This window comes from Canis lupus, chromosome X, assembly GCF_048164855.1.
Source record: "Canis lupus baileyi chromosome X, mCanLup2.hap1, whole genome shotgun sequence".
In the NCBI taxonomy this organism is placed as follows: Eukaryota; Metazoa; Chordata; class Mammalia; order Carnivora; family Canidae; genus Canis; species Canis lupus.
The window spans coordinates 35,540,062-35,566,036 of record NC_132876.1 but is presented as its reverse complement, the minus strand read 5'-3'; the positions used below and the strand labels follow the sequence as shown (position 1 = coordinate 35,566,036).

The 25,975-nt window shown below is 43.0% G+C and overlaps 1 long non-coding RNA gene across 3 annotated transcripts in view; it reads right to left on the bottom strand.

Annotated features, from left to right (window-relative positions):
- LOC140628320 (uncharacterized) overlaps nucleotides 1-25,975 on the bottom strand; it is a 110,769-nt gene that overhangs the window by 40,330 nt on the left and 44,464 nt on the right. The window lies entirely within an intron of this gene.

Here is a 25,975-nt window from a genome sequence, read left to right as displayed (position 1 = left end):
CCCGTTCCTGGCATCTAGTAAACTCTATATAAATGGCAACTTCCATGGTTACTCACACTGGGGTATCCATGAACAGAATATCTTTTTTTTCCCAAAGATTTTATTTATTTATTCATGAGAGAGACAGAGAGAGAGGCAGAGACACAGGCAGAGGGAGAAGCAGGCTCCATGCAGCCTGACGTGGGACTCGATCCTGGGTCTCCAGGATCATGCCCTGGGCTTGAAGGCAGAGCTAAACCACTGAGCCACCAGGGCTGCCCAAGGAAGAGAGATTCTTAAGTAGACTCCCTGTTGAGGGCAGGGCTCAATCTTAGAACCCTGAGATCATGACCTGAGCTGAAATCAAGAGACACTTAACGATTGAGGCATCCAGACACCCCCATTTATGTTCAATTCTAACATGCAGCAGATGCCTTGGCTTTTAGCTGAGGTCAGCAATAATTCTGGGAATTTGAGACAGGAAACATTAAGTCCCACTTTTTCATTGTCCTCCTGGCTCCATTTTAAATAATCTTCTTAGCAATGTTTACTGTATTTTATTTTCTCTTATCAAATGGAAGAACTTCTGGTTCTTCTAGTGACCATCTGTATTCCTTCTTTTATTCTGAGTCCTTTTAAGAGGCAATCTAAACTAGTAAAAAAGAAGTCATAAAATGATGGGAATTCATTGTAAGATCTGAGCCACCAATTTGGTTGTGGTTTTAAAAGTCACTTATATTTCTTGGATCTTAGCTTCATTAAGAAGAGGGGATAAGACTGGTGGACTTTTAAAAGAAGACCTCTTCTCACATACCTCGAATCTGACTGTGTGATTAATTTTAAATTACAAGTAGATTATACACCTCCCTGCAAATAAACCATTTACAGAAGGAAATTGTGGACAGTATTCTTGTGTGGGCACTACGCTCAAAAAGCACAGGAGAAGCTAATTTTAGGAGGGGAGATGGGAATATGATATGGATTTAGAGAAATCTTAATACAGATAACTGAAGCTGCTGAACAAGCTCACATCTTCTTCACTGACCATGAAGACCTCAGAGTGCTTGAAATTTAAATATACTAGAGAAGATTTGGATAAACCAAAGTGGGATATTTTCCAGGGACTCAAATATGAATGGATGAAACAATTATATTTTAGGTTTGACTCCCAACCATTATTATTATCCATATTGCTCACCCAATCTTTCTTTAGAGTTGGATCTCAATGACTTTTTATAATTACAGACTCTACAGACAATTCAACCTACAAAGATGTATCACTTTTAGAAACAGAAATCACATCACTGGCATGTGTGTATAGCCTTCCAAAATGACCCAGGGTGACGTCTAACACAAAGGGGAAAAAGATGGAAGAATTCTATTTATATAGCTAGGCTTAGGGTGTGTTCACTCTAAGTTTTCAGGCTTCTTTGAACCGATTCAGAAGCCTGATGAGGAAGGGTCGGGATAGGATGCAACAGATCAATGTCCCTCGTGGAGGAAAATCTTAAGACAAAAACAAATAGAACTTTGTTAACATGTTCATTGCATGTGTAACATGTAATAACATAAGTGCACATTGGGAATACCCAGCAATGAGTAACCCAAAGGGGTGGTTCAAATTTGGGCTTATAAACCATCCTAGGCTAAACAAGGAAAAGGAATTTTGAGTTTCTGGTGAGGGGCAAAGGAGTGGAGGCAAGGTATGGGTAGGTAACCAGGAAAAGTATGGTAAACAAGGGTTGTTTAGTAAAGTTTGTTAATATAGATTGAAGTCATGCTGTCTGCATTGATAAAAGCTGATAAAAGAGGTCTATTAAGTGTTGGCAAGGATGTAGAGAAAAGAGACCCCTTACATGTTGTTGGTGGGAACGTAAATTGGTACAGCACTAGGGAAAACAGTACGGAAGTTCCTCAAAAAATTAAATAATAAAGCTACCATCTGATTCAGTGCTCCTACTGGGTATTTATCTGAAGAAAATAAAATCACTATCTTGAAGAGATTATTCGCAATAGCCAAAGCATGGGAACAACTTAGGTGTCCAATGTAGAGGAATCGATAAAGAAAATGTGATCTGGATATCACAACTGGATGGTACTGATAGAATACTCAAATGAATGGACATTAATGAAAATTAGAATCTTCTATAGCCTTCATTTTCTAATATCCAAAGAGGTGCTTCTTAGCGTAAAATGTGATATATATGTATACTATACCCACAATAGAATATTATTCAATCCTAGAAAAGAACAAAATGTGACCACTTAAAACACGGATGAAGTTTGAAGGCATTTTGCTAAGTGAAATAAGTCCGAGAAAGACAAATACCATATGACCTTTCTTATATGTGGATTCTAAAAAACTAATTCAGGGCAGCCCCCGTGGCACAGCGGTTTGGCACCGCCTGCAGCCTGGGGTGTGATTCTGGAGACCTGGGATCGAGTCCCACGTCGGGTTCCCTGCGTGCAGCCTGCTTCTCCCTCTGCCTGTGTGTCTCTCATGAATAAATAAATAAAATCTTTAAAAAATAAAAATAAAAAACTAATTCAAAGAAACAGAGTAGACTGGTGATTACCAGGGGCAGGGGTGGGGGAAATAAGTAAAGGTGGTCCAAGGGTACAAACTTACAATTATATAATGAGTAAGTCCTAGAGATCTAATGTACAGCATGGTGACTATAGTTGATGGTAGTTGTCAAAAGATCTTAAAAGTTCTCACCACAGGGCAGCCCCGGTGGCACAGCGGTTTAGCGCCGCCTGCAGCCCAGGGCGTGATCCTGGAGACCCTGGATCGAGTCCGTCAGGCTCTCTGTGTGGAGCCTGCTTCTCCCTCTGCCTGTGTCTCTGCCTCTCTCTCTGTGTGTCTCTATGAATAAATAGATAAAATCTTAAAAAAAAAAAAAGTTCTCACCACACACAAAAAAGCTAACTACATGGTGGTGACTGATGTGTTAACTAACCTGTGGTAATCATTTCATGAGATGTTACATTTATCTTTGATATATGTATATTAAATCATGTGGTACACCTTAAAGTTACACCATGTTAAATGTCAATTGTATCTCAATAAAGCTGGGGAAAAATATAGTAATAGCCCTCCTCTTCCTGGAAAGGGAAAGAGAGATTGATTGACTGATTATTTATTTATTTATTTATTTATTTATTTATTTATTTATTTATTTATTTATGACAGAGAGAGAGAGAGAGGAGAGAGAGAGAGAGGCAGAGACACAGGCAGAAGGAGAAGCAGGCTCCATGCAGGGAGCTTGATGTGGGACTCGATCCCCGGTCTCCAGGATCAGGCCCTGGGCTGAAGGCAGTGCTAAACCTCTCGGCCACCTGGGCTGCCCCCTTGAGAGACACTTTTTAACCAATGGAAATTTCCTTTAAGAAGGAAAGCTCAAGCTCGTGCTGTTTTGAAAACTTTCTTATGTTGGCTGGTTCACAATGGCCTTTAGCTTAAAATAGTCCCTCTTCCAAAGAGGCATACTTTGGGGTGGTATATTCTGGAATCAGTCACTCCCATCACATGGTCTCTCTGGCTTAGTATTATAGTATTATACTTTAACCTTCTACCTTTATTCTTAAAACATTTTATTCAAGTGGTTTGCCTTAGCCATCTGAGAAGACATTATTTTACACTAAGAAGCACCTGTTTTTGGATTAATGCCCATTCATTTAAGCATTTTATCAGTACAATCTCTTTTCAAAGCTATACAGTTAAGAAATTGAACTGCTTGATAGCTTTTTAAAAAAATAATGGACTATTTTCTGAGTAGTTTTAGGTTTACAAAGAAATGACTAGAAAGTACCAAGTTCATATATAATCTCTTGCCTACTCCCTCCTTTTTTCTATTACTAACACTTTGCATTACTGTGGTACACTTGTTACAATTGGTAATGAGGTCTATAGCTTACATTTAAGTTCAACATTGTATCGTATTTCTGTGGGTTTCACATCACAAATACATAAAGATATGTATCCACCATTACATTACCATACAGTACTACTGCCCTAAAAAAAAAAAAAAATCACCTGTGTTCCACCTATTCATCTCATCCCTTCTGTGGAATCCCTGGAAACTACTGATTTTTTTTTTTTTTTTTTACTATCCACACAGTTTTTGCCTACTTGCCAATGGCATATAGTTGGAATCCTACAATATGCATTTTTTTTTAACACTGGCTTCTTTCACTTAACAACATGCATGTAAGGGTTTTCCATGTCTTTTTGTAGCTTGACGATTCATTTCTTTTATTCCAAACATTCCATTGTCTGGAGGTACCACCATTCATTTATCCATTCATCTACTGAGACATTTTGGTTGCTTCCATGTTTTGGCAATCACAAATGAAGCTGCTGTAAACATTCATGTGTACGAACATGTTTTCAACTCACTTTGGTAAATACCAACAAGGGCAACTGCTGAATCTTATGTTAACAGTATGTTTACTTTTGTATGAAAGTGCTAAACTATCTCCTAAAGTGACATTTTGCATTGCCCCTGAGAATGAATGAGAGTTCCTGCTGTGATTTGGCGTTAATGGGTTATTAGGAGGATTCAGTTTCTAATTGATTGTACTTCTAAGACTTAACTTTCAACAGCAAAACAAAAAATGTGTTTGTGATATATTAAGAAAAACTACTGTCCTTTCATTTTTTTGTTTTTATTTTCCAGAAGTGAGAAGTATTTTTTTTTTACCTTAGGTCAGGGGCATATTTCGTCATGTTACCACTGTCTCCACAGAGAACTTAACTGTTACAAAAATAATCAAGAATTCTGAACTTCTGAGTGTTGAGAATTCAGCAAGCAAAAAAAATCCTACACTTATTTAATATATAATATTATCTGACGCTTTCCTGAAACTATGTGTACATTCATAGTAGTGATTTTTGCAGAGAAATGAAGAATTCAGAACCTGGTCACAAGTTCAAGATGAGCTTCAAGGAATAAAAATTCAAAGACGTTAGAACAGAATTCCAGCATCACCAGACCAAGGTAATGAAGCTACATAGATTTTTTTGTCCTGTCACATTGAGTTCAAGGGTAGAAAATAATCTATGGGCACCTGGGTGGCTCAGTAGGTTAAGCATCTGACTTGGTTTTGGCTTTGGTCATGATCTCAGGGTCATTGAGATGGAATCCCTAGTAGGGGCTATGCACTCAGCATGGAGTCTGAGATTCTTGTGCACCCATGTGCTCTCTCTCACTCTAAAAATAAATCTTTAGGGATCCCTGGGTGGCGCAGCGGTTTGGCGCCTGCCTTTGGCCCAGGGCGCGATCCTGGAGACCCGGGATTGAGTCCCACGTCGGGCTCCCGGTGCATGGAGCCTGCTTCTCCCTCTGCCTGTGTCTCTGCCTCTCTCTCTCTCTGTGACTATCATAAATAAATTTAAAAAAATTAAAAATAAATCTTTAAAGAAAAAGATCTTGTCAGATGGAAGGAAAATGTGACCACAAACAGACTTAGTAGCAATTACACATTTTACGGACAATAAATCTACAAATAAGATTTTTCAAAACAACATATCTTTTTCAGGTGGGGAAAAAGCTCATTAAATTGCTCTAGATGTTGTAACAGAATATGTTACAGAAGCAAAACTGCTGAGAGGAAATTTTGATGATTTGAAAAATTGGGTCCATGGTATTTCCTTACAAAAAGGAATTCTTCAATAATTTTAATAATTCCAGAAGCTTTTTACACCTCTTTAAATCTTGACTACCATCATTTCAAAAAAGAAAAGATAGGTGGATCTGTGAAGTTATCTATGCCAAAAGATCCCATTACACTTAAAATCTTTATTAGAAGCTCTAAGCTTTAGAACTGATTAAGTCCAAGACATTTTATCAGTCACTTAAATTTCTGGAGTCTGGTAACTCTTGTGTAAGTAGTGAGACGAAAGTACCTTACCCTGACCATATTGTGGGTTTCTAATGAGAATCAAAAGTGAGGAAAAATTTTCGATAAGCACTGTTCTTATGTAAATAGATATCACTTATTATTAGTTATTGGTATTGGAAAACAGTTCAGACTCTGCTGCTTGGTGGACCCAGAATCTTGGTGCTCGTCTCCCTTAGGGATCAACCCATGACCTTGTATTATCCATATGGAACCAACTAGTCTAAGGGTCCAATCTAGATAGAGGAATCTCCTTTGCATAGGTTTATCGTGAAATCTAGGTTTTCATTATTTTGGACTACTATTTCACAAGGTCTCTAATAAGGATGCCCAGTCTCCTAGTATCTGAGTGTTAGCAGAAATAGTCATTGTATACTGTTTAAAGTGCTCATCAAATATCTAATCAAGTCCTTTGCACATACTGTTCCATCACTGAACACTGATAAATAAGCAGTATATAATCTATAAAAAGTCACAAGTGTCTATTGCTATGCATTCTGAGCTGCATATTCTGTATTTATATTATGGGAACATGGACTTGGACTTGCAGGTTGCTCATAAATTCCAGGACTGCTCCACCACATCCATAGGCAGATAGAGGGCCATCCCCAGCACCAGCTCTACCCATAGGAATTGCTCCTCTTCCTCCAACTACTTGACCTCTACTAAATGGTATCCTATATCCACCACCATTAACTTTGTTTGAGGATCTCCTGCTCCATAATCATATTATCTGCTCTAAATTATGAAATGAAGCAGAAATAAATGTATAAACCTGAGCCTACATATTGGTTCCTGAATAGCAGTACTACATTCTCCACAGAAAGTCAAATAATCCAAGGCAGAAACCCTAACTATGGGTTTCTGGCATCTTCTAGCCACTGGTAGTCATTAATGTGCAAATAACTGCATAACTCTGTACAAGTACGGTATTATATTAGAGAATACGATTGCTGACTCTTTCCCTTTCCTTTGTGAACTCACCATTTTATGTTTCTATTTCAGTACAGTATCTAAATAATTGGAAACTCCACAAAGATTATGAAATTGACAGAGAAGGTAAAAGGGAATTAAAGTGGTGTAAGGATAATTGTATTAGTTCTTTAAGGCTGCCATAACAAATTACCACAAACTGAGTGGTTTGTAATAATAAAAATTTCTCACAGTTCCAGAGGGCAGAAGTCCACAATCAAGGAGTTGTTAGGGCCACACTCCCTAGAGGCTATAGGAGACAATTTCTTCTGCACCTTCCAGAACTTTTGGCATCCCTTGGTTCATTGCCACATATCTCTGTTCTGTCTTTGCATTGCCTTCTTTTCCTAGTGTCTGCGTGTAAACTTCCCTCTGCCACAAGTAGATATAAGTGGTTGCATTTATGGCTGGCACAACTGATGTTTGCATATTGATCTTACGCTTTGCACCTTTGCCAAATTCATTTTTTATTTATTTATTTATTTTTTCAAATTCATTTTTTAGCTCTAGTTTATGTGTGTGTATTCTTGGGATACTCTATGTTCTTAGAATCATGTCATCTGCAAAAAGACTTTCCAATTTGGATGGCTTTTTTTTTTTTCTCACCTAATTTTGCTATGGCTAAAATTTCCAGTAAAATTTTGAAGTGCTAATAATGGGCATCTTTCTGTTCCTCATGGGAAAGATTTCAGTCTTTCACCATTAAGTATGACATTGGCTGTGGGGTTTTCATATATGTCCTTTTTTTTAAAAAAAAAAAGATCTTATTTATTTATTAGAGACAGAGAGAGAGAGAGGCAGAGACACAGACAGGGAGAAGCAGGCTCCATGGAGGGAGCCTGACGTGGGACTCGATCTTGGGTCTCCAGGATCACGCCCTGGGCTGAAGGCGGTGCTAAACTGCTGAGCCACCGGGGCTGCCCTACATATGTCCTTTATCATGCTGAGGAAATTCATATCTTATTGTTATCATAAAAGGGTTTGTCAAGTGGTTTTTCTGCACCAATTGAGATGATCATGTAGTTTTTCACCTTCATTCTATTTATGTGAATATTACATTGGTCAGTTTCCTTAGGTTTATCCCCCGTTGCATCCCTGGAGTAAAATTCATTTGTTCCTGGTGTATAATTTTAAAATATATGCTTGGATTATGTTTGCTAGTATCTTGCTGGGGGTTTTAATGTGTATAGTCGTATAAGATATTGGTCTGTAATTTTGTGTTACTTTTGCCTGGCCAATTTGGTATCAGAATAATGCTGGTCTCAAGGAATGACATAGGATGTTATGACAGTTAATCTTATGTGTGTCAACATGGCTAAGCCATGGCACCTAGACGTTTGGTCAAACACCAGTCTAAATGTTTAAGTGAAGGCATTTTTAGATGAAATTAACATTTCAACAATTAAATCAGATTACTATCTACAAGACAGGTAGGCTTAATCCAATCTGTTCAAGGCCATATGAGAAAAATGATAGAAGTCCCACAAGGAAGAGGGACTTCTATCTCCACACTGCTGTAACACTCCATCTCATGGATCTCAAGCATGCCAGCCTACCATGTAGAGTTTGTACTTCTCAGCCTCAACTATCACATGAGCTAATTTCATAAAACAAGTATTTCCTCCTCTGTATATGGTTCCTTTCTCTGGGGAACCCTAATACAGATGTGTTCCCAATTTATTAGTAAAGATTTGAGGATGAGTGCCAATTCCTCTTTAAGTGGTAAAATTTACCAATGATGATATCTCGTCCTGGAATTGTATGTGCTAGATTTTAATTACTTAATCAAAACTTGTAATTACTACAGGTCTGTTAAGGTCATCTCTATCTGGGGACGCCTGGGTGGCTCAGTGGTTGGGCACCTGCCTTCGGCCCAAGGTGTAATCTGGAGTCCCAGGATTGAGTCCCATATTGGGCTTCCTGCATGGAGCCTGCTTCTTTCTCTGTGTGTCTCTCATGAATAAATAAATAAAATCTTAAAAAAAAGATCATCTATATCTTCTTGAGTCATCTTTGGTAACTTGTGTGTTTCTAATAATTTTACTTTATTGTTTAATTGTTGGGTATAGTTGTTCATAACAATTCAATCACCCATCTCATTTCTCAAATAGTTCATAATGTCTTCCTGCCTTATATTTTTTTTGCCTTGCCTTATATTTTTAACTTCAGTTATTTCTATTTTCTCTATTCAGTCTAATTGATCTTTTTAAAGAACTCTTATTAGTTTTCTTCTATTTTGTATTTCCTTTATCCCTGCCTTAATTATTTCCTTTCTGCTTTTGTTTTGTGTTAGTTTGCTATCTTCTGATTTCTAAGGTTAGAAATCAACAATTAGGTTGATTTAAGGTCTCCTCTTTTTAAAAATACATGTTAATGCAATTACAATTCCCTCTGAGTGCTGTTTTCACTAAGTATATACCATATAATTCACTTCTTTAAAGTGAAAAATTCAATGGTTTCTAGCATATTCAGAGTTGTGTAGACATCAGCAAAATCAATTTTAGAACATTTTCATCATGACAGAAAGAAATGCCTCGCCCCTCTCCAAAACTCATTACCAAGTTTTTCCGGTTTCCTACCAACCCAATTTTATCACAAACGACATGGACATTTCAAGCACCAAACACTGGCTCGTAATGATGAGGGCCATTTCCTTTGGAACCAGCTTGCAAGCTCCATCTCAGCTGAAGGCTTATCTTTTTTTAGGTACCAGTCTACAAGCTTAAGTAAGCTAGGCAGAGAAACAAAACAAGACCTACCCCCCTACCCCCCTATCAATGGTGTATCCTTAGGGATCCTCCTCTACAAATGGAGTGACATATCCTCAACCCACCAGCAGCTCATGTGACACGTGGGTAAGTGGGCACCAACTTTGGCTCCAAACAGAACCACCACACTGACTTTCTGGTGATAAAGGCATTTACTCTGATGTGGCTGAGTTACAGTTTGACCAACTGATTTCCTCTACATGGACACTGACACTGGAAAATGTATTCCCGTTATACACCCTCGAACTCTGGTAAATAGAAATGTATACACCACCTCAGAGCCACTCCTGTCACAGAAGCGGAAAAGAGAAATCTAATGTCCAAAGAGAAGAGACACATGAAATAATCTATCTCTGTCAGGCAGAGACACAGGCACCCTACCCAGGGTAGTAGGAAGAAAAGAAACAGACAATTTTAAGCAGGACAGGACATTTACTCTGGCTGGTACAGATGTGCCAAGGCCACCTATTAGGCTGGGAAAGCAGCCAAAGACAAAAGAATGTTTATTATTCTGTGAGCACTGTGGGGACAAAGGTAGGTAAAATGTAGATGGCCCTCTGGGTCGCACTGCTTTCAATCGTTGTTTGCATTCAACACTAACCAATGCACAATGAAAAACCAAAACAGGTTCCCAATGCAATAAAGGGATTAGAAGATAGATGGACAAACTGGAGCAATCACTGAGCAATGGTGAGAGCTTTTGCTTTCATTGGGAGAAATTTCTACCCACAGTAGCATCTCCAAGGCAGTTACAGAGAAGTATAGGAATTCGGAAATAGGTATTTCCATATACACATGACACAAGTATTAGTACTTGAACGTACATATGTACAAATGAATGAATGACTGGGGGTCTATCTGAGGGTAGAATACAGACGTTCTCTGAAGAACAGCTTCTTAGAAAAGGCTGCTGAACAAATGCTCCTCATCAAGGTCAACTGTGTAGATGGAGCCATGGGGCCACTGTCTCATGGACTTCAGCACTCCCCACCCACCCACAACCATCCTGGGGCACACAATAGCAGAGACTGCCTGAAACTCCCAGAGGTGAGCCTGGGCAATCCACTTCCCTTCTAACCAGACCTGGATTCTATCAGTTCCTCTTGCTGTCATAATTGCCTACTCCCTCTAGGGCCGGCTTCTGAGCCCTCAATTAAGGTAGACGTCGTACCTGGCCGAGCACATAACAAAGGCAATACCTCAAGAAGAACAGGGTACCATCCAGTTCATTGTGACACCCAATGCTATAAATCAATCTTTGGAAAACTAGGATTCTGCCCTAGAAGACCCATATGTAATTCCACAAGAATGCAGAGACAACAGGGTCCCTGTTGCCAGGAAATGCAGACTTAAAACTGAGATGTGGTGATGGATGTATTCCTTGGGTGTCTATATGTACATTCCTACTGCCAGCAAGAAACCCAAAAGAAAAAACCATGCCCCAACAGCCCAATAGAATCAACCCCACTCGAAGAGCATGGATGACTCAAACCTCTGAGACCTCCCAAGACTGAGACCACACTTGGAAGCCTGTGTTGGCATTTCTGGAGCAACAATGCCATCAAGTGGATAGTTTTTTTTTTTTTTAATTTTTTATTTATTTATGATAGTCACACAGAGAGAGAGAGAGAGAGAGAGAGAGAGGCAGAGAGAGAAGCAGGCTCCATGCACCGGGAGCCCGACGTGGGATTCGATCCCGGGTCTCCAGGATCGCGCCCTGGGCCAAAGGCAGGCGCCAAACCGCTGCGCCACCCAGGGATCCCTCAAGTGGATAGTTTTTAAAGCAAAGTCTGCAGAAGCTGTCTGTGGATCCCCTGATGAGAAGGAGGAGGGACTAGGGCAACCAGAATATTCTGGACCAGATCCAGCAGCCTGGCAACCTCCAGTATCAGTGAAGAAACAACACAGGATGGATGGAGCCCAGCTGTGACTGCAAGAATGCTAACTTCCCCAGGCTGTGGGGCATGGTCCCAGTAGCATCTGTGTTGGGAGCCAAGGGTCCTACCTTCAGTCCAAGTAGGTTCAGCCAGTGGAGTTCCTAGGGTCTCTGGGCAACAAGGAACCCAGGACTGGAGTGTCCAGGCCAAGCCACCACAGGAGTAGGAGAAAAGGGAGGCGACGGCCACCTTGTCAGAGCAGCATTTTGCAGACGGGGTAAAGAATTTCCTGATTATTTGGTACTAGATCCAAATGAGGAAAAGTACTGCTGGTGCACCACAAGTTAGAGTAGGGGTTGTTTTGTTTACTTTGGTTCATGCTAAAAAGAATCTAAGTCCCAGGGCCCACAATATCCCAGACATCTCTACCTGTCTCATGACAAGGGGTATGAATACATACTGAGGATGGGAGGGAACGGGAGCAGACATGATCAGGATTAGTACCTTAAGGTGGACACTGTCCCCCAGAGTGAAAGAATCCAAGCTATTTTCCTCACATACCTCAGAAACTTTGCAGCCCAGGAACATGGTATTCCATGGCAACCTCCCAATATATGGGTGTATGAACTGGATTCTTTTCTTTGTGAAGACTCCTGGGATTTTCCATATGAAGTATATGTTCTGTGGTGTAGCCATTGGCCTGCCACAGGAGCAGAGAATCTTTAAAAAATTTATTTCTTAGAGGGACACCTGGGTGGCTCAGCGGTTGAGTGTCTGCCTTTGGGCATGATCCCAGGGTCCAGGATCGAGTCCCATATAAGGCTCCCTGTGAGGAGCCTGCTTCTCCCTCTGCCTGTGTCTCTGCCTCTCTCTGTGTGTCTTTCATGAATAAATAAATCTAAAAACAAATTTTTTTTTAGAGAGAGCATGAGAGAAAGAACAGGAATGGGGTGGGAGAGGGGGCAGAGGGAGAGAATCTTAAGCTGGCTCCACACCCAGCACAGAGCCCAATGCGGGGCTTGATGAACAACCCCAAGATTGTGACCTGAGCCGAAATCAAGAGTTGGATGCTTAACTGACTGAGCCACCCAGGTGCCCCAGATGGAGACCACTTTAAGCTAGGGAGAAATCAGACTAACTAACTAATAGATTAGTTAGGCTCTGGCCCCAAGGTGAGGAGAAAAGATTGAGTACAAAAAGTTCAATCCCCCAGGCCTACCTAGGCCAAATGTGCCCTCTCATCTAATAGAAGGGACATGTGGCCAAGTGACCAAATACCCCCAGCCCCCTGGCCTGGGCTTTTTTAGAGCCAATTTTTCTAGCCCTGTCCAGACATGGCAGCCACCAGGGTCCTAAAAACCTTCACTCTCAGTGTCAGACCTCCAGGCTTGGAGACCAAGATCCTGTATTTGTGCCTGTCTCCGATGCTTCCGTGGCCCGACTCAGCTTTGTGTCATGCTTACCCCTGTGCCTAGTGGGCGTCTTAACCTCCCTGGGACACTGTTCTCCCACACTTCACTCCTTTGTCACTCCTCTCCAGGAAGTGATGGTACAAGGTTTGCAAGATTTACAAAAGCATTTCTTCTTGATGGCGGTATTGCACCAGAAATGTGGACCTACCCCTCCAATCCCAGTCCCCTCCCTCTGCCCTTTGCTAACAGAAAAACTGGCAACATGTGTTCAGCCTAACACAAGGTGGCTCACCATCTTGCCCATTTTGGGGTAAAGGGGCACAAGCTTCAAAGTCCAGCACTCCATCCTGCAAGGCTTGCTCCCTCAAGCATCCTCCCAGATTGTCTTCATGACATAAAAGTAGTGACTCCCCACCTAGGCACCCTAGCAGTAGATCTGAAAGGTATCCATGGCTATTTCCTTAGCACTCCATGTTTGTCTCCGACATCTGGAAACACAATGAGGGTAGGAAGAGAGGCACAGCCACTGCCTAACAGAGCATATACTTTCAGGACATTCTCTCCAGTCACTGAGAAGGCAGTCTAAATGGGGGACACCTAGCAGCCAGACACAAAACCCACTATCAGTGGAGTCAAGAGAGACGATGGGTAAGGCCTAAGGACCTAGCTCTTCTCCAGTGATGCCCTCCAGGTTCTGGAGTGGACGGTGACAAATGCAGATCAGATGGGAGGGCAGCTTGACCCTGTACCACAGAGGCCAAAGCTCCAGGCTGAAGAGAGAAGAAAGAAAAGAGAATCTAGCATCCAAAGAGAAAGGACAACCGAAATAGCCTCTGCCTCTGCCCCTAGGAAGAATCCAAGGCACCTGAGACTGGGTATTATTATATAAGAAATATAAAGGATCAAGCATAACAGGACATTTACTGTGTATGGATATGCCAAGGCCAGGGGACTTATGGGCTGTGAGAGCAGTCAGATGTAAAAGAGTGTTATTACTACAGGAGCCTTATGGTGTCAGAGCAGAGGAAATGGAGAATGCCCTCTGAGTCCGCTGGGTTTTATTGTCATTGAACCCAAAAAAATTCATGAAAAGAATTACATGTGGTCCCCACTGTGGGAAGGAGGATGAAAGAGAGACAACTTGGGGGTGGTCCTCACACATAGATAAGGATTTTTGCTTTGATTGGAGAAATTTCTTTCCACACTAGCATCTCCAAGACAGAAGGAAAAGTACAGAAGGGAAATTTTAAATGCAGTTGATCGCTGAATAACACGGGGGTTGGAAGCCAACAAGCCCCCTGCTTAGTTGAAAATCCATGTACAACTTTTCATAACAATGGTTGACCAGAAGTCTTTCCAATTACATAAACAATTAAGCCTTATTTTGTAGCAATCTGTGTCACTTATGGATTGTTAGAATAAAGTAAGCTGGAAAGAAACATTTTAAGAAAAGCCCACGGAAAGCACATTTACAGTGCTGTATTGCATTTGTTGAAACATATCTGCATACTTAAGTGTCTTATACAATTCAGATCAATGTAGTTCAAAGCCATGTTCTTCAATGATCAACTATATACAGTTGTAACACACACACACTTCTGTGTGGATGTATGTATTTATGAATGAACAAATGAAGGGTAAATGAATGTGGGTTTTGTGAGTGGAATACAGACACACTCCAAAGGATGGCTTCTCAGCAGGGCCTCCTGGCCTTCACCCAGGTCATCTGTGTGGATGGAGTCACTGGGCTCTTCCACCTGTCCTGTGGACCCCAACACCCTGCACTGGCCCACAACCATCCTGGGGCACACAACAGGAGAGTGACTGCCTAAGGTGAGCCTGGGCAACCCACCTCCCTTCTAACCAGACCTGGACCCTGTCATTTCTTCCTGCTGCCACAATGGCCTGTAACCTCTAGAGCCTACTTTGAGCCCTTAAGCTGGATGAAGTAGCATGAGCTACTGCCAACAAGTAGCTCAAAAGGAAGAAATACCACCTCCCCCAATACCCCAGAAGAGCCAACTGCACTTGGGGGCTTAGATGGCTCTTGGGCCTTCATAAGCCTTTTTTGATCCACAGGAGCTGAGGGAAGGCCCCCAAAGCAAGCATGGCTGGCATTTCTGGAGCCCAAAACAGTGCCATCAAAAGAAACTTCTATTAGGAAAGCCTGCAGTGCCTATCTGAGGCACCCACAAGATTCTGGGCTGAACATAGGGAATAGGCAAACCTCCAGAATTGGCAGTAAAGTGACACAGGGTGGATGGAAATGGTTTCCACCAACCAGTAACAGTAGGCTGCCAGGATGCAGGCCTTTCTAGGCTGCAGAGGTTGCTGAGGCCCCAACTTCAGGGGCCTTCATAACTGTGGATCCTTGCCCTTGGTGCAGAGGCAAGTTTGGTCAGTGGGGTTGCTGGGGTCTTAGGGCCACTAGGAACCCAGAACCACAGGCTCCAAGGAGCTGAGCCACCAAAGAAATGGGAAAGGGGAGGTGGTGGCCACCCTCTCAGAGCCATTTTTCAGGCAAGATGGAGAGTTTCCTGATTATGTGGTACTAGACCCAGACATGGAAGAGCAATTCAGGTGCAATGCAGGTTAGAGCGAGTTATGTTTTTTTGCACTTTGGCTCCCACTTAAAAGAGCCTGGATGCCAGGTCCCAGAGTGCCCTAAACAAAACAAAACAAAACAAAACAAAACAAAACAAAACAAAAACTCTACAAGTCCTATATGACAGAGGGTATGGTTACCCACTCAGGATAGGACAGAAGATGGAACAAGGATCAGTATGTTGAAATGGATATCATCTTCCAGATGGAGGAGATACAGGTCAGCTTTCCTCACTACTTGTCAGGTATGTTGCAGCAGCCCAGAAATGCTATTCCTTGGCCACCCTCCCAGTATAGAGGTGTAGGACTTGGATCCTTTTCGATTTCCCCCACAGGATCCATGGTCTATGGGTGCAGCCTTTGGCTCTGGCCACAAGCACAAACCTTGACCACCTTAAAAATGGAGACTAACGAGATTATGAAAGTTGGGACCTGGGACCTGAACACTGGGCCTGGAAAGGACAGCTGACCACAACGGGTGAGCCTACTTGATAAACTTTCGGGCAACTCACAAGTCTGTAATTAAGGGGCAGGGAACAGGTTTCAGCAAGCTTCCAAGAGGGGTGAAAGCAAAGGGTGTATGTGGAGAGAGAAGCTGAGCCTAGAGACTTGTTACCCCGTTGATGGCCAACAGGTAAGAACTAGGCAACGGGCACAAGCCACCCCAGAGGATCTTCCAGAAGTGGGCTAAAAGGGACATTCAGAGTCTAGAAGAAAAGGAAGAATGTGTGCCTGGAAGAATGCACCCCAATCTGTCCTTGGCAGACATGCTTGATTTTTGACCATTTTGGGGGAGAGAAGGGTTAGGTTCCTTCAAACCAACAGCTCTGTGTTTTAGGCAGTGTCTTTAGACCTCCTGTTGATTTTCTGGCTGTGGAGGCAGGCATGGGGTTGCAATCTGTAGCACTAGGCTTGAATGGAAGCCAGGGCCATTCCTTCCCATTACAGAAGTCCGTTTCAGGGACTCTTGGGGAAAGTGGCCAAGAAAGTTGAAGTATGCAAATGAATGGCCAGGGTGTCTGCATTGTTCTGCTCAGCAATGTTCCTCTCTGCTGCTGGTGAGGTAGGTTCAGAAGCCCTGGAGACAGGCCTGTGCCTGAGTCCTTTGGGACCCCAGGAGATAGCCCCATAGCTGGTTTCATCTTAGGCTCTGGAGAAGGCCTCTTTCAACCCTCACACCATTGTCCCAGTGAGGGCAGTTCCCTTCTGGAATCTGTGTGCTGTCACTGGGCAGCCAGATTCCACATCCTATTTCTAAGCTGGTCAGAAGACTGTCATTCAACCAGTCTCTATGGCTGCCAATGGCAGCAGGACTCCAGTGGTGGGCTGTGGTTGTGTGTCACCATGCCCAATAAGGCTTCCAGGACCCTGGGCCCAAGCAGATCAAACCTGATTTTTCTAGGAGTCATTGGGACACGTGGCCAAATGCCCATAGCCTCCTGGCCTAGGATTTTTTTTTTTTTTTTTGGCCTAGGATCTTTTATAGTAAATTCCTCTAGCCCTGCTCAAACATGGTGGCCACCAGAGTTCCAAACCCTGGCTTCCTGTGCTAGACCCACTAGGCTCTTAGACCATGATCCTTGAATTAGTGCCTGTCTCTGGAACTTCCACAAGGCCCTACTCAGCCTTATGCCATGCTTACCTCTGTGACTAGTCAATCTCCTGACCTCCCTGGAATACTCTCCCTGTCTACTCACTCTTCCCCAGGAAGTGATGATACACAGTTCGTGGAATCTGTAAAGTATTCCATCTTGATGGCAGTATTGCACCAGAAATGTCAACCTACTCCTCCATCCCTCCACACTCTCCTAAAGAAAAACCACCAATCTTTGTCTAACCTGGCTCACAGAGGTAGTTTAGCATCTTGACCACATGGGATTGGAGTCACACTTCAAAGTCAGGTGCTCCATCCAGCAGAGCCTGGTGTCTACCATCTTCTTAGCCTGTCTTTGTGACCAAAAAGCAGTGACTGCGCATCTAAGCACCCTAGCAGAGGACCTGAAAGTATCCATAGCTACATCCTTAGCACTCCATGATTGCCTTAGACTTTGGGAAACACTGAGCATGTGTGCAGAGGCAGATCCATTTCCCACCTGCGCCCAGCAGGGTCTATGTTTCCTGGACACTCTTCCCCGTCACTGGAGAGGTAACTCTGAATGCGGAAACGTCAAGCAGGCAGACACAAAGGTCTGTGGCAGACCAGTGGCATTGGCAATGGAGTCAAGAGGAGGTGAGTCACCTACCCTGAGACAGATGATATATAGAACCTGAGGATCTAGCTCTTCTCAAGTGGTAGACCCCAGTTCAGGTGTAGACAGTGGTATACATGGGAGATGGGAGGGTACCCAAGCCTTCTATCACAGATGTCAAAATTCCAAGTTGAGTAGAAGAGAACCTAGTCTCCAAAGAGAAGGGACAAGTGAAATAATGGAGGCCTGGGCCCCCAGGAGGAAACCAGGGTGCCCACACTGGGTACTTGTCAAGAGAAAAAAGGAGAAGATGAAACAGAATATTTACTCTGTACAAATGTGTTAAAGCCAGGGAATTTACAGGGCTGTGAGAGCAACCAAATGCAGAAGAGTGTTACTACAACAGGAGCCTTATGGGATCAGAGCAGGGGAAATGGAGAATGCCATGTACATTTGTTAGATTTCATTTGTATTCAACCCCAAAACCACACGACAAATATTACATGTGGTTCCCACTGTGCAGAGGAATTTGGAAGGCAGAGAGACAAGTTGAGAGTGGTCATCATTCAATGGTAAGGGCTTCTGGTTTGACTGGGAGAAATTTCCTTCCACAGTGGTATTTCCAAAGCGATTAGAAAAAAAAAGAAAAAAAAGAAAAAAAGAAAAAAAAAGAAAAAAAAAAAAAAAAAACAAAGCGATTAGAGTGTATAAGACAGAACGAAAATTTTATATATACTTGACGTTGAATAACTTCAGGGTTAGGGGCACAGACCCATCTCCGCATCGCTGGAGTTGAAACTCCAGATATGACTTTTTACTTCCTTAAAAACCTTACTAACAACAATTGTTGACTAGAAATCTCTCCAATTACATAAACAATAAGTTAACACATATTCTGTACATGTGTTACTTACAATAGACTAGAAAAATTATTTTTTTGGAAAAAATGTTTTAAGAAAATCATAAGGTATTGAAACAAATGGAAAGATATTCCATCTCACAGAATGGGAAATATTATTAAAATGTCCATACTACCCAAAACATTCTACAAATTTAATATAATCCCTATCAAAATATCAACAGCATTAAAAAATTATTTTAAAGATTTTATTTATTTATTCATGAGAGACACGAGAGAGAGAGAGAGAGAGAGAGAGAGAGAGGCAGAGACCCAGGCAGAGGGAGAAGCAGGCTCCATGCAGGGAGCCTGACGTGGGACTTGATCCCGGGACTCCAAGACCACGCCCTGGGCAAAAGGCAGGTGCTATACCACTGAGCCACCCAGGTATCCCCCAACAGCATTTTACACAGAGCTAACAAATAATCCTAAAATTTGTGAACCACAAAAGACCTCAAATAGCCAAAGTAATCTTGAAAAAAATTGAACAAAACTGGAGATATCAAAATCCCAGGTTTTAAGATATACTACAAAAAGCTGCAGTAATCCAGTGTGGTACTGAGGTGCCTGGGTGGCTCAGTTGGTTAAATGGCTGAGGTCATAAAAAGGATTGGGAGATTGAGCCCTGCGTCAGGCTCCACACTGGGGCCAGGAGCCTGCTTAAGATTCTCTCTTCCCCTTCCTCCTCTCTAAACCAAACAAAAACAACAACAATAAAAGTATGGTACTAGCACAAAAATATACACATAGATCCCTAGAACAGAATAGAGAGCACAGAAATAAATGATTATATGGTCAATTTATCTTTGACAATAGAAGCAAGAATATGCAGTGGGAAAAAGACAGTAAGTCTCTTCAACAAATGGTGTTGGGAAAATTGGACCACCATCTTACACCATACACAAAAATAAACTCAAAGTAGATTAACAACTTAAATGTGAGACCTGAAACCATAAAAATCTTAGAAGATAGCACAGGCAGTAATCTCTCCAATATCCACTGTAGCAACATTAATGAGACCACATCAAAATAAAAAGCTTCTGCACAGCAAAGCAGTCAATAAAACTAAAAGACAACCTACTGAATGTGAGAAGATACTTGCAAATGACACACCTGATAAAGCGTTAGTGTTTTAAAAATATAAAAAACTGGGAACCCTGGGTGGCGCAGCGGTTTAGCGCCTGCCTTTGGCCCGGGGCGCGATCCTGGAGACCTGGGATCGAATCCCACGTCGGGTTCCCAGTGCATGGAGCCTGCTTCTCCCTCTGCCTGTGTCTCTGCCTCTCTCTCTCTCTCTCTCTGTGTGACTATCATAAATAAATAAAAATTTAAAAAAATTTAAAAAAAAAATAAATAAAAATAAAAATATAAAAAACTTATACAACATAAAACCCCTAAATAATCCAACTTAAAAATGGCCAGAAGACATGATCAGACATTTCTCAAAAAAAGACATACAGATGTCCAACAGGTAGATGAAAAGATGCTCAACATCACTCATCATCAGGGAAATGCAAATCAAAACCACAATGAGGTATCACCTTGCACACGTAAGAATGGCTAAAAACAAAAATACAGGGGGGAGAAAAGTGAGGATGTGGAGGAAAAGGAACCCTCAAGTGCGGCTGGTGGGAATGCAAAGAGGTGCAGCCACTGTGGAAGACAATGTGGAGGCTCCTAATAATTTACAAATAGAATTTACCATATGATCTGGTAATTCTACTGCTAGGTATTTGCCCAAAATAGAGAAAACCACGAATTCGAACAGATATGTGCACCCCTATGTTTACTGCAGCATTATTTACAATAGACAAATTACAGAAGCAGCCCAAGTGTCCACTGATAAAATGAATAGATAAAGAAGAGGTGGTGCCTGTGCGCGCACGCGCGCACACACACACACACCCTGAAATATTACTCAGCCATAAAAAAGAATGAAATCTTGCCATATGCAACATCATGGATGGATCTAGAAGGTACAGTGCTAAGTAAAATATATTAGTGAAAGATAATATGATCTTACTCATCTGTGAAATTTAGGAAACAAAACAAAGAAAAAAACCCTAGACACTTAACTATAGACAACTGATGGTTACCAGAAGGGAAGTAGATGGAGGGATGGGTAAAATAAGTGGAGGGGATTAAAAGCACACTTATCATTTATATTACTGAGTAATATATAGAATTGTCCAATCACCCTGCTGCACACCTAAGACTAATATACGCTCTATGTTAATTAAACTGGAATTAATGTTTTTTTTTTCTTTTTTTTTTTAAAGTTTTTTTTATTTATGATAGTCAGAGAGAGAGAGAGAGAGAGAGAAAAGGAGGCAGAGAGAGAAGCAGGCTCTATGCACCGGGAGCCCGATGTGGGATTCGATCCCAGGTCTCCAGGATCGCGCTCTGGGCCAAAGGCAGGCGCTAAACTGCTGCGCCACCCAGGGATCCCTGGAATTAATGTTTAAAAAAATCATAGGGAAAACACATATACAGTACTGGACTGTATTTATTTAAAACAATCTGTATATTTAAGTGGGGCCCTACAATTCAGTTTCTTTTTTTTTTTTTTTAATTTTTATTTATTTATGATAGTCACAGAGAGAGAGAGAGAGAGGCAGAGACATAGGCAGAGGGAGAAGCAGGCTCCATGCACCGGGAGCCTGACGTGGGATTCTATCCTGGGTCTCCAGGATCGCGCCCTGGGCCAAAGGCAGGCGCCAAACCGCTGCGCCACCCAGGGATCCCTACAATTCAGTTTCAATGCAGTTCAAACTCAGGTTCTTCAAGGGTCAAATGTATACATATATATGTATATATTAATGAATGAATGGTGAGTATGAATACTGAGAGTGAAACACCCACTACCAAGGATGGTTTCCCAGCAGGGTCTACTGAAAAATGCCCCTCTCATCCAGGTTATCTGACTATGTGGATGGAGTCACTGGGCTTTCCACCTGTTTCATGGACCCCAATACCCGGCACCTGCCCACAACCATCCTGGCGTACACAATGCCAGGGTGGCTGCCCAAGGCTCCCGGAGGTAAGTCTGTGCAATCCACCTCCCTTCTTCCAACCAGACCTGGACTCTGTCAGTTCCTCTTGTTGCGACAATGGCCTCCTCCCTCTAGGGCCTGCTCCTGAGCCCTTAAGCTGGATGCAGTACCTGGATAAGCACCAGAAAAGAGGCAATACCTCAAGGAGAACAAGGGACCATCCAGGTCCCTACTGCTCTAAATCAATGTCCTTGGAAAGTGGGGATTCTGTCTACATTCATCCATTTACATGTCCATCTGCAAGCGTACTGAGAAAAACAAGCCCCAAGCCCCTGCTCCCAGGAAACGTGCATATAAAACTAGAGAGATGTGGAACTGGATCTACACACAACGCGAATTCCTCTGGACATCATTATAGGTACATTCCTACTACCAAAAAGCCCAAAAGGAAAAGATACCACCTTCCAACACCCCGGTATAGCAACCATATTTAGGGTTAGATGGCTTTTGGGTTTCCGTGAACCCTTTTTGTGAATTTAAAGAGGGGAGGGAAGGCCCCAAAGCAACCAGAGATGGAATTTCTGGAGCAACAGTGCCATCAAGTGGAATCTTTTTGAGCAAAGCTTGCAGCATCGGTCTATGTTTCTGCTCAGAAAGGCCTGTGAAGGGAGGAAGGATAGGTCTGGGGCACCCACAAGATTCTGGGCTGGACATAGGAATGGGCACACCTCCAGAATTGGTGGTGAAGCAACACAGGGTAGATGGAGCTGGGCTCACCTAACTAGGAGCCCCAGTGCTCCAGGCTGTCTACCTCAGGCCTCTAGTCTTCCCCAGGCAGTGGGGGCGTGGCCTCAAGAGCTGCCATGTTAAGAGAAAAAAGAGTTGAGGCTCCTACTTCAGGACATGTAGCCTGTGGAGCCTTGCCTTTGATGCAGAGGTGAGCACCGTCAGTGTGGGGTCTCAGGGCCATGGGAAACCTAGGACTGGAAGCTTCAGGCTCAAAAAACACATTAACTGGGGAAAGGGTAGCAGGTGGCCACCCTTTCAGGGGCAGCATTTTGCAGGCCAGATGGAAAAGTTTATTATTTGGTATTAGAACCAGACAAGGAAGAGCAATTCAGATTGCAGGTTAGAGCTAGAGTTATATTTTTTGTCTTTTGTCTCCTGATTTAAAATAGCCTGGGTGCCATGCTCCATAGTATCTGAGAATGCCTAACTTGTCATATGTGACACAGGGTGTAGATACTCACTCAGGATATGATGGAATGGTTGAGGAGTAGATGGGACAAGTTTTAGTATATCATTTCCTTGACTGGGTGGATCCAGATTTCTTTTCTGCACTAGTTGTCAGAAATGCTATAGCCCAGAAACACCCTATTCCTTGGCCTCCCTCCCAGAGTATGGGTATATGACTCAGGTCCTCTTCCTTGAAAAGACTCCTGAGACTTCCCACACATGGTCCACGTTTTGTGGGTGCAGCCATTGGCCCTGTCCAGTGGAGCTCACTAAGGCCATTTTTCTACCCCCGCCCCTGGCCCTAAGCTCTACACCCAAGGTGGGGCTCAAAATCACAACCCTGAAATCAAGGGTTGCATAATCTACTGACTGACCTAGCCAGGCTCCCCAAGACCACTTTAAATTGGGGACCAATCAGGGATCCCTGGGTGGCGCAGTGGTTTGGCGCCTGCCTTTGGCCCAGGGCGCGATCCTGGAGACCCGGGATCGAATCCCACGTCAGGCTCCCGGTGCATGGAGCCTGCTTCTCCCTCTGCCTGTGTCTCTGCCTCTCTCTCTCTATGTGACTATCATAAATAAAAAAAAAAAAAAAATTAAAAAAAATAAATAAATAAATTGGGGACCAATCAGATCAAAAGCTGAGGCGTAGACGCAAGGCATGGCAAAGAAGGTTGATTCCAAAAGCACAAGCCCACATAAGGGCAACTAGACAAACATTCAACTGACTTGCAAGCATAAAATGAAGAGGCAAGGAGGTTTCAGCACACTTCCAGCAGGGGTGAAAACAAGGGGTGTGTGTGGAAGGAGAAGTAGTACCTGGAGACTTGCTCCCCTACTGACATCCAACAGGTAAGAGCTAAAAGTAAAGGGCATGAACCACCTCAGAGTTTCTTCCCGAAGTGGCTGTAAGGACAATAAGGGTTTAGAAGAAAAGGCTGTGTGCCTGGGAGTATGAGCCTCGATTGTGTCCTGGGCAGACATGCTTGATCTGTGGCCCACTGCGGGGAGAGGAGGATTGGGTTCTCTCAATCCAATAGCTCTGAGTTTTAGGCAGTGTCTTAGGACCTCTTGTTGATTCTCCAGCTGTGAGGGCAAGCATAGGGTTTAGGCCTGGAGAGCCAGGATGAATGGAAGCCAGGGCCATTTTTTCTCATTCCAGAAGTGAGACTAAGGACTTCTTGGGGAAGGTGGCTAAGAAAAGCAAAGAATGCAAATGACCAGCCAGGGTGTCCTCATTACTCTGCTCCTTTCCTGTTCTCTGCTCCTAGGGAGGTCGTTCCAGGACCCTGGAGCCAGGCCTGTACTAGAATGTTTGGAAACCCCAGGTGATGGTATATCAGTGTTGATTCCATTTTAGGCTCAGCAGAAGGACGCCTTCAACCCCGAATCCTTACTCCTGAAGGAAGTTTTCTTCTGGCCTCTGAGGGCTCTCATTCTGTATCAGGTCCCTTTGGCACTGGGTAGTTAGGCTCCATATCTAATCCTGAGTTCAAAAAATGTTTGTCAATTGGCCTGTCTCTACACTGGCAACGGAAGTCCCACTCTACAGCACTCTATACATTTTGGCTTGGCTTTCAAGTGCCAAGAGAGACATCCAACACACTGTGCCCACACAGGCCAAAGTTGCTTTTGCACTGACGGAAAGGTGAATGTGACCAAAGATGCTGGCCAGGGCTCCGTCTGAGAGAATTCCTCTAGACTGGCATAAACATGGCTGCACCAAGGGTCCTGAAGCCTCCCATGTAATGGTAGCCAAGAACTCACGTTCTGTGATCTTGATTGTGCCGGTCTCAGGAGTTCCCATGGCCTCGATTTCACTTTCCCCAGTGCCTAGTAGAGATATTAGCATCCTGGGGATTCTCTCCGTTGGCCCACACTTTATTCTTATCACTGCTCCCCAGGAGAAAGGTTATTATGATATCCAATTCTTTCTATTGGTAGCAGTATTGCAACAGAAATGCCAAATTATCTCTCCACTCAAAGACCTCTCACTCTACCTATAACTAAGAAAAAAAAAAAAAAAAAAACCTAGCCTCCCTTCATGAAAAAAATGCAATTACTCCCCATTGAGACACCGTGGAAATCTAGAAGAACCGAACTACAGAAAAATCTTTACATTCTAGGTTTCCTAAGACCTCAAGTGGCTGTAAGCACAGTATTGTAGTTACCACCAAACCTAGTAGAGGACTATGAACAAGGGAAATTATAAGAGGTCACTGAAAGGCGACTCTGATCACAAAGCCTCAAAAAAGCAGGCACAAGTACTTTGGGGACTAATGGAAAGAGGAGGACAAACAAGAAGTCCAACAACCCTGTGAAGAAGACGAACGACCAGAAAGACATGCCAAGAGTCTCATGAGGCCTCCAATGTTCAGACATAGATAACGGCACACACGAGTAGTCTGGAATACAAAAAGGAATACTAATAAACTTGAATAATTGACTCCATGCCTGGGCAAAGAGAACACTCTAGACACAGAGAAAAGAAATTGAAGTATGAGGAAAGAATGAAGGACACATATGATTCTAAGGAAATAAGTTTTTCTTACTACAACAAACTAGTTGGAGAACCCAGCCAATATCTACAAACATTCTACAATGAACAGAAATAACGTTAGAAGCGCCCTGAAAACTACAAGGCCAAAATGCTGTGCACCTAACAAAGGGTCATACTACAAAAACAACAAAATAAAATTCAGAGCCAGAAGGAAGTGAAAATTACACCAATTCCAGACCCCGAAACCAGAAAAACACGAATATTCAAGCTATTCTAAAATTAAGGACAATAAAGCCTACTGGGAAAAAACAAAAAAGAAAAAAAACAAAAAACACAAAAATCATGCATTAATTAAAAGGAAAAAAAAAAAAAAGCCAGATAATGAGAAAGAAAGCCAGGGACAGTAGACTCAGAGATACAAGGAGCTGACTGGTGAGGAGAAGGGGCGATGGCGACGGCGCCGGGGCGGGGGTGGTGGTGGTGGGGCGACACCCGAGGACGCTCGGGGACTGCTCGTGGACGCGTGCGGACGGGAAGGCACGACCCATCCCGGACCTTCTTCCACCCGTGTGTGGGCTACCGGGACAGCCGGGGCCTCCACGGAGGTCGGTCCGCGTGATCCAGAGCGGGAGCCTCCTCCGGGGCCCTG